The following is a 9892-nucleotide window of genomic DNA, read 5'->3' on the forward strand; positions in this document are numbered from 1 at the left end:
CCTCTCCTCCCCTGCCACGGCTCGCTATGACACGGGAATGGGACGACGGGGCGGGCCCGGAACAAGCGTCGGGCGGACGACCGCCATGATGCCTCCCGCCCCTTGCCGGATGTGCTCCGGAGGGAGGAAGAACTCCACCGCGAGCTCCGGGAGCTCCGGGAGGGCCGTCGCTCACCCGCTCGCCATGAGGGTCGGGGCCGCTCCCGCTCGCCTCAGCCGTCCGCCTCGGGCGACTAGCGGTCTCATCGCCGCTCCCCTTCCCTGACGCCTCGCCACGGCCGATCTCCCTCCCCGCCCCGGACGTCGCGGCCTGCTTCCCCTCGCTCCCGTGGCCAGCCCCCGGCTCCTGCCTCCCGGTGATATGTGCCGCCCCACGCCTCTGGTCCCGCGGCCATGACCCCGGCGACTGCCTCGGGCGGTGGCGCCGCTCGCGGGCGCTCAGGGCCGGCCAAGAAGAAGAAGCGTCATGGTGCTCCCGGCGTTCTGCCCGTGCCCCCCTCGGCGGCCCCAGGATCCTCTGCCATGCCCGACCCCGTCTCCGGCCTTCCCCGCCCTCCCCTGCTTCAACTGCGGGGTGGGGGCCATTCGTAAGTTAACTGTGTCAATCCTCAATGCTACTACCTCTGCAAGGATCCGGGTGACCCAGCCCTCCTGTGCCCGGATAGACCGGTGGTGTCGGAGCTCATGATGTACGGCCATGGTATCGAGGGGTTGGGCTTCTTCCACCTCGAGGTCCCTAACGTGCCGCCTCCCTCTCCCACTCTCCAGGCGGTCATCACTGTGGTCGACGAGGTGGCCTCCCCGGAGATGATTGAGGCCGAGCTCAACCACCTTTACCGTCGTCTTCCTCAACTCCGTCAGCTACGGCTGCGCCACGCGCAGTGGCGGATCACGCTCGCTCTCAACCAGCTAGTCGTCGACATCTTTGAGCCGATCCTCGATGCTCAGGCCATGGCCGTCCTTGACACCGCCTGGATCCTTATGGCCAGCCTCCCTGACATTGCACGGTCCGAGCTCGTCATCCGCCAGATGTCCCGGCTCTTGGGCAAGGGGGTGGTGGTCGATGAGCTCTCTCTGTGCAAGGAGGAGGAGGTCCGGGTCAAGGTCAAGTGCGTTGACTCCTCCAAGCTCCGCACCACCGTTCGAGTGTTCTTCAACAACCAAAGCTTTGACCATAGGATCGCCCCTGAGCCCCCCAACCACGTCGGTCACCCCCGCTTCTTCGATGTTGGCCTCCCCGGCGGCAACCCGGGGACCGACGGGGATTACCACGGACGTTACCATCCCCGCTCCCACCACTCGGATGAGGACGGGGGATCGGAGGACTCCCGCTCCTTGTCCCCCTCTCCTCCTCCCCTTGCCGCTGGGGGCAAGGGCCGCCAGGACGCTCCCCGCCAGCTCCTCGTCGGCCCCGCAGACTCGGTGACGACATCATCCGAGGCGAGCGACATCTCCAGCATCGGCCTGGTCGTCTATCCGGCTTCTTCCCCGTTCTCTCCTTCCTCGCCTGCTCCTGTTGCACTGGCCCTGGAGCCGGCCTCGCCCCCGTCTTCAGCTCCGGCTTCCAGTCTGCTCCTGGCGGCTTCGGTGGTTCCTCCCCGAGGTGGCTGTGCCTGCTGGGGATGACGCCTCTCCTCCGGCGTCGCCCCTGCGGCCGCACAGCCCCCTCCGTCCAAGGCGCCACTCCCACCGCCGCTTCCTCTAGCGGCCACCGCTGCGTGCAGTGTTGTCCCCCCTCTGGCTCTGCGGTGCTCATCCCCGACCCCGTCCCCGGCTCCATTGCTCCTCGGCTGCACCGTGTCTGCTCCTCTGGCTTCAGCCGCGGAGGCCCTGACCACGGATGGGGAGGCTCAGGTGACCACCCCCATGGCCGCCCAGCCCCCCCTCCACGGTCTGCGGCCTACTCTCGCCGCGGCCGGTCGGCTTCCTCCCCGGTGATCGCGTCCCGTCAGAGTGCTCGGCTGGATGCTGCTCACCCGAGGGTAGTCCGGCTCTGCCCATCCCCGAGCGGGCGGAGATCCTTGCTACTGCTCGGAACCTGGAGCCAGGTATGCCTGTCGTCCCCCCTTCGGCTTCGTCATGTTCTTTCTCTGCCCTTGAGTCTATTCCTCTAGGCAACCTCGTGAAGGTTGCTTCTGGCTTCGCCATCATATTTAGGGGGGAAGCTGCCCCCCCTTAGTCCAGATTGAGGCTATTAGAGCCCGAGATTCTTGACGGAAGGCTCGACGAGACCCGTGCGGCTTTTCTTTTTCCACCCGTCCCACCCACGGCCGGCGAGACCCCTCCCCCGACGTTGTCGCGCTGAACGGGTGGCCTCCTCCCGCATGGGTGGGATGAAATCCGTGGCCGCACCCGCTCCCGCACCGCGGCCCCCCGTGCTCAAAGCGCCTCTCGTGTCCTGGGGTCAAGCGGCCCCCCTATGGCGCCTTAATGCGTGCACTATTCTGGAACATCCGCGGTTTCGGCCATGATGGCCGACGCCGCCAACTAGTGGAGTACATGCGCGATGAACACATCGACATTGTTGCCATCCAAGAAACCATGCGCTCCGAATTCTCGCTCCCTGAGCTTGACCGTCTGAGCTCCCACCTCTTCGCGTGGCATTGGCTCCCTTCTAGTGGGAGTGTCGGCCACTCAGGTGGCATCCTTTTATGCGTTAAGGATGCCACTTTTGAGGTGGGTAGCATGGATCGGGGGGAATTCTTTGTGAGCATGGAATTGTTCGATAGGTCTCTTAACTTCAAGTGGGAGATCATCATCGTCTACGGGCCTGCAGACCATAGTCGGTCTGCCGCCTTCCTCGAGGAGCTCCACCAGAAGATCTCTGTGGCCTCCCTTACGGTGGTGGTTGGAGGCGATTTTAACCTCCTTCGCGTCGCGGAAGACAAGAGCAATGCTAATGTCAGCTTTGCGCGGATGCAAATGTTCAATGACTTCATTGTTGATCTTGGTCTCCGCGAGATTGATAGGATTGGTGCCAGATGCACCTGGACCAATTGGCAAGCCTCCTCGACCTAGCTCGTCCTGGACCGGGTCCTAGTTTCCCCGGATTGGGACATCCGTTGTCCCTTAGCCTCCCTTCAAGCCAACACTCGGATTGGCTCGGACCATGTCCTGCTTCTCCCGTTCTCTACTAATGAGCGTCCGCCGGTCACCCCTCGATCCCGGTTTGAGACCTTCTGGCTCTCCCAAACCGGTTTCGCTGATGCCGTGGGTGCTCGTTGGATCAAGGCCCGCACCCACCCTCACCCCCGTTCCCCTTCGGCCATCGATTCGTGGCACTTCTGCGCGAAGCACGGATGGCAGTTCATGAAGGGGTGGGGTGCTAACCTGGGTCGTGACCTCCGTGAACGCAAGAAGGCGCTGTTATCCACGATCTAGGCCCATGACTTACGTGCTGATGGGGTGGGTCTTTCTCCTGACGAGTGGCTCTCCCGTTATGACCTGGAAGACCAGCTCTTCGTTATTTACACCGATGAGGAGGCCTATTGGCGCCTCCGCGGTGCCCAGAAATGGGTCTTGAAGGGCGACGCGAATACAGCCTACTTCCATGCCATCGCCAACGGCCGCCGTAGATGCAACACCATCCCTCTCTTGTGGGATGGTGAGACCCTCCTTCAAGACCCTCGAGACATTCGGTCCCAGAATGCGGCCCTTATGGCCCCCTTTTCCGAGCGTGGGGTCTGGGATGCCATCAAGGGAATGAACCCATCACTACTAGGAAAAGGCTTGCTAGTGGCGCACCTGTTTTGGCTACAAATGGCGCACTACAGGCCCAACAGTAATTTGTTCACCCACCGTAGAATACTTATGCTCTTGAGAGAAGCCACTAGTGAAACCTATGGCCCTCGGGTCTATTCTCATCATATCAATCTCCATCACTTTAATCTTTCTTTGCTTTTTTACTTTGCCTTTACTTTTTACTTTGCATCTTTATACCAAAAATACCAAAAATATTATATCTATCAGATCTCATTCTCGTAAGTGACCGTGAAGGGATTGACAACCCCTAATCGCGTTGGTTGCGAGTAGCTATCGTTTTGTGCAGGTACGAGGGACTTGAGCGTGGCCTCCTACTGGATTGATACCTTGGTTCTCAAAAACTGAGGGAAATACTTACGCTACTTTGCTGCATCATCCCTTCCTCTTCGAGGAAAACCAACGCAAGCTCAAGAGGTAGCAAGAAGGATTTCTGGCGCCGTTGCCGGGGAGTCTACGCAAAAAGTCAAAATACCAAGTACCCATCACAATCCCTATCTCTCGCATTACACTATTTGCCATTTGCCTCTCGTTTTCCTCTCCCCCACTTCACCCTTGCCGTTTTATTCGCCCTCTCTCTCTCTCTATCCTCCCTCTCTATTTGCCACCTTTGCCCGTTTGCTCTTGTTTGCTCGCGTGCTAGTTTGCTTGTTTGTCGCTGAGGGAGTCCTGGATTAGGGGGTGTCCGGATGGCCGGACTATACCTTCAGCCGGACTCCTGGGCTATGAAGATACAAGATTGAAGACTTCGTCCCGTGTCCGGAAGGGACTTTCCTTGGCGTGGAAGGCAAGCTTGGCGATACGGATATGTAGATCTCCTACTATTGTAACCGACTTTGTGTAACCCTAGCCCTCTTCGATGTCTATATAAACCGGAGGGTTTTAGTCCGTAGGACAACATACACAACAACGATCATACCATAGGCTAGCTTCTAGGGTTTAGCCTCTCCGATCTCGTGGTAGATCTACTCTTGTACTACCCATATCATCAATATTAATCAAGCAGGACGTAGGGTTTTACCTCCATCGAGAGGGCCCGAACCTGGGTAAAACTTCGTGTCCCTTGCCTCCTGTTACCATCCGGCCTAGACGCACAGTTCGGGACCCCCTACCCGAGATCCGCCGGTTTTGACACCGACATTGGTGCTTTCATTGAGAGTTCCTCTGTGTCGTCGCCGTCAGGCTTGATGGCTCCTACGATCATCGATAGTGATGCAGTCCAGGGTGAAACTTGTCTCCCCGGACAGATCTCTGTCTTCGGCGGCTTTGCACTGCGGGCCGATTCACTTGGCCATCTGGAGCAGATCGAAAGCTATGCCCCTAGCTGTCAGGTCAGATTTGGAAGTTTAAACTACACGGCTGACATCCGCGGGGATTTGATCTTCGACGGATTCGAGCCACGGCCGAGCGCACCGCACTGCCATGACGAGCATGATCTAGCTCTGCCGCCTAACAGTGCCTTGAAGGCCGCACCCACACCGGCTTCGACCCTTAATGCGGAGCCAACCGCGCCGATCGAGGATGGGTGGTTGGACGCCGCCTCGGGGGATGCGATCTTAATGGCGATCGAGCCAAACACCAGCCCCGCACTCCATGAAACTCATGATTCTAAGGAGCCGGACTCCTCTCCGGACTTCGAACCATTCTCGCCTCTGCCGATCGAATCCGATTAGGCACCGATCATGGAGTTTACTGCCGCGGACTCTTTCGGCACTCGCCCTTTAGCGATATTATAAAATCACTAAAGTCTCTCTCTTTATCAGGAGAGCCCTGGCCAGACTACGGTCAGCGACATTGGGATGCGGACGATGAAGAAATTCAAAGCCCACCCACCACCCACTTTGTAGCCACTGTCGACGATTTAAACGACATGCTTGACTTCGACTCCGAAGACATCGACGGTATGGACGCCGATGAAGGAGACGATGAAGAACCAGCGCCTATTGGGCCCTGGAACGCCACCTCGTCATATGACGTATGCATGGTGGATGCACCAAGAGATGACGACGAGGAGCGGAAGGACGCATCGAAGGCTTGTTCCCTTGAAAAGCAGTCAAAGCGGCGACGCAAGCGCCACCCCAAATCCAGCATCGACAGAAATAGCGATCACACAGACCCAGCGCTGGAGCAGGGCGAACCGCTGCCGGACAACGGCAATCCGGATAATCAAACCGAACAAACAAATCCTATCAAGGATAATGGTCCGGACGACATAACGCCGGACAGACACCCGGAGCAGCAGACTACCCGTAAAAGGCTTGTTGCCACCGCGAGGAGTCTGAAAAAGCAGAAGCAAAGGCTCAAGGCCACGCAAGACACACTCCAAATCAGATGGAGTAAAATACTAAACACTACAACAAGGTACTGCGACAATCGCCCCTCCAAGAGCTACCCAAAGCGGAAGCTGCTACCCGAATTCGATGAGGAGGCCTCAGAACCTCACAACCAAATATCAAAGCAGCCACCTAGTCGGATAGACGACCCCTCTACCAACACAGAGCGGCATACAACGCCGCTCACAATACAATATGCGACCCATGCGAGGGCTCGCACCCAAAGGACGGCGCAACAAGATCCATCTATAGACCACGCAAGCGCGCCCTAGCATACAACACAACACAACAAACATCCGAACAACACGGTACACCCAGCTACAGGGGTGCCGCACACCCCCTATGTTTCACCAATGACGTGCTGGACCATGAATTTCCAGAGGGATTCAAGCCCGTAAACATAGAGGCATACGACGGAACAACAGACCCTGGGGTCTGGATTGAGGACTACATCCTTCATATCCATATGGCTCGAGGAGATGATCTCCACGCCATCAAGTACCTACCCCTCAAGCTCAAAGGGCCAGCTCGTCACTGGCTCAAAGGCCTCCCCGAAAGTTCCATTGGAAGTTGGGAAGAGCTCGAAGATGCCTTTCCGGCAAATTTTCAAGGGACTTATGTCCGACCTCCGGATGCGGACGATTTGAGTCATATAACTCAACAGCCCGGAGAGTCAGCCCGAAAGCTTTGGAACAGGTTTCTTACTAAAAAGAACCAGATTATCGACTGTCCGGACGCCGAAGCCTTGGCAGCTTTCAAGCATAGCATCCGTGACGAATGGCTCGCCACACACCTCGGCCAAAATAAGCCAAGAACGATGGCCGCATTAACAAACCTCATGACCCGCTTTTGCGCGGGTGAGGATAGCTGGCTAGCCAGATGCAGCACCAGCGACCCCAGTACATCTGAAGTTAGAGATGGAAATGGGAAATCACAACGCAATAGCAATAACAAACGCCGGAATAAAGAAGACAACACGAAGGGCACGATAGTAAATGCCAGATTAAAAAGCTCTCGGCCAGGTCAACAGCCGCCCCCTAAAGGCACCAGGGATGAACTGTCCAGCCTCAACAAAATTCTGGACCAAGTATGTCAGATCCATAGTACCCCTGGTAAACCTGCTAATCATACCCACAGAGAATGTTGGGTCTTCAAGCAGTCCGGCAAGCTCAACGCCGTACATAAGGGGGAGGATACACCAAGTGAAGACGAGGACGAGCCTCCCAAGCAAGACATGGGGGAACAAAAGAAATTTCCACCAGAAGTCAAAATAGTAAACGTGTTACACATGATCAAGGGAAAAAACAACGCGGCACTCCCAGGAAAATATACCCAAGTGCCTGTCACCGTGAAGTCCTGCCACTGGTTGTCTCAACCGATCACTTTCGACCACCGCGATTACTCAGCAAGTATCCGACACGCAGGATGGGCTGCCCTGGTATTAAACCCAGTAATTGGCGGATATCACTTCACACGAGTCCTGATGGACGGCGGCAGTAGTCTAAACCTAATTTATCAGGATACAATCCGTGGGATGGGGTTAGACCCAACACAAATTCGCCATAGCAATACTACCTTTAAAGGAGTAACGCCAGGCCCAGGGGCTTGTTGTATGGGTTCCCTCCTACTACAAGTTATATTCGGCTCCCCCGATAACTTCCGTCGCGAGCATTTAACTTTCCACATCACTCTGTTTCAAAGTGGCTATCAAGCACTGCTCGGACGCGAAGCTTTCGCTCGCTTTAGTGCAATACCACACTACGCCTCCCTCACACTCAAGATGCCCGGTCCACGTGGCATCATCACAGTGCACGGAAATATCAAGCAATCTCTGCGTGTCGAAGAGAGTGAGGCTGCCTTGGTAGCCGCACACTAAAGGCGCCCGGACAAGCGAAAGCATCCAATAGGTCGTCAAGACCTCAGATACAACTAATCGAGTCCGGCTCCGCTACTTATACCGAATAAATGGTCACACCCCTATTTGTCAATACAAGGGGTTCAACACGCGCAGACGAGTGGCAATTTCTTATCATCTTGAATTATACATGGTTTCTTTAGAAACTATCTTTTTGCTTGACAACTTTTTCACTTAACTTCCTCTCTTTTACAGACGATCATCGTGCTACGCCCGTCCAGGATACGGCACAACGGAGAAACAGGCACAGACGTGCAGCAGGGACCCGCTCCAAGGATTCTTTTTAGATTAAGACCCTGCGTAAACCTTTTTTACTGTCTCTTGTTGATACATATCCACCGTTCAGAAGGATGCTGACGTCTTGGCATGTGGCCACGCCAGAACAATGCACGTACCTAGACACAAGGGTCTTCTTATAAAGGCCATTATTTAGGCCCGGTTTATACCACAAAGACCGAATACCTTAGGGAGTGTTCGGCGTCGCGAGTTTGGCCCTATATGCATCAGCTCCGAATCATTGTCTTTGGTTAAATGTTGGGTTTGCCCGGCTCCTGTGTTTTGGTGCCTTACGTTCCGCTTTACCGGCTAAGGTAGCACCAGGAGAACTACTGCGATTGTGCCCTGGTTCATCCGGACGAGCACCTCAGTAGAGAAAGTCAAAAACTGACTGTCATGATATAGCGTGAGACTGGTCAACCACTCGATGACCTGTGGGAATGTTAGAATTCCCCCGCCTTAAAGAAGGGCCGTTTTCCGGCCAGGCATGTATGCACCCCGAGATCAGGAGAGTGCGGAGCCACCAGGAGCTATCTAGTAGACCCACTGTCAAACTCCTATGGCTAAGTGAAAGTGCTAAAGCATCATAGTCCGGTTGCCTCGCTCGCTCCGCTATCACCTCCTTAATAGGACCAAGACGTTGGGTTAAGTGTGAACGCGTGTTTTTGCGAGCACCTCCGCATTATATGCGTGGGGCTTGAAGCCGACGACTGCAATCTTTCAGGTTATACACATGTATACATAAACGGACTCCCAGGAGGCATCATATTACTTTCAGGAAAAAGTATAAAATTAGCCTTATAAAAATTTATAAAAGCATTTCGCTTACACTGAGTTTACATATCACTCAAACATAATATTTTTTGAGCACTGGGTCTCTATCAAACGAGCACCCTCAAGAACTTCTTCAAAGTAGTGCTCAGCAGCCCTTCGACCTATGGCCGAATCCCGCGCTGCAACAGTGGTAGCATCCATCTCTGCCCAGTATGCTTTAACACGGGCAAAGGCCATCCGTGCGCCCTCTATGCACGCCGACCTCTTCATCACATTAATGCGCGACACCACGTCAAGGAACTGCTACACCAAGATGAAATAGCTATTCGGTTTTGACCTTTCCGGCCATAACTGATCCACAACAGACCTCATGGAGAGTCCGAACAACCTATTTAGTTCGGCCCATTCGGCTAATTGGTCGTCAATGAAAGCGGATGCTCGGGAGAATGGAATTATCTCCAAAACAGCTGGTCTACTTCATGGTCCGTCTGACCCTGGAAATACTTGGCCACATCGGCAGCGCTCGCCGCCAAATCCATATATACATCCTCCGAACTCCACAGCCGATCCAGAGGGGCATACCGTGGATCTCTGAACTTCCTCCGCAACATAAAGGATTTCCAGCTATAATATCCCAGCTACAATATCCCCGGCCTCCCGCAGCTCCTCCTTCTTTGCCCTCATAGCAGAGAGGAGGTCCTTTTTCGTCGCAGCAGCCTTCTCAAGGTCCGATGCCTTCGCTTGGTTTTCCTTTTCAAGAACCCGGCAATGGTCGGCGGCAGCTTTTAATTCTATGGCCATCTTGGCCATCTTGTCTTGGCTCTCGCCATGCGCG

The sequence above is a fragment of the Triticum dicoccoides genome, chromosome 7A (genome assembly GCF_002162155.2).
Source record: "Triticum dicoccoides isolate Atlit2015 ecotype Zavitan chromosome 7A, WEW_v2.0, whole genome shotgun sequence".
Lineage (NCBI taxonomy): Eukaryota > Viridiplantae > Streptophyta > Magnoliopsida > Poales > Poaceae > Triticum > Triticum dicoccoides.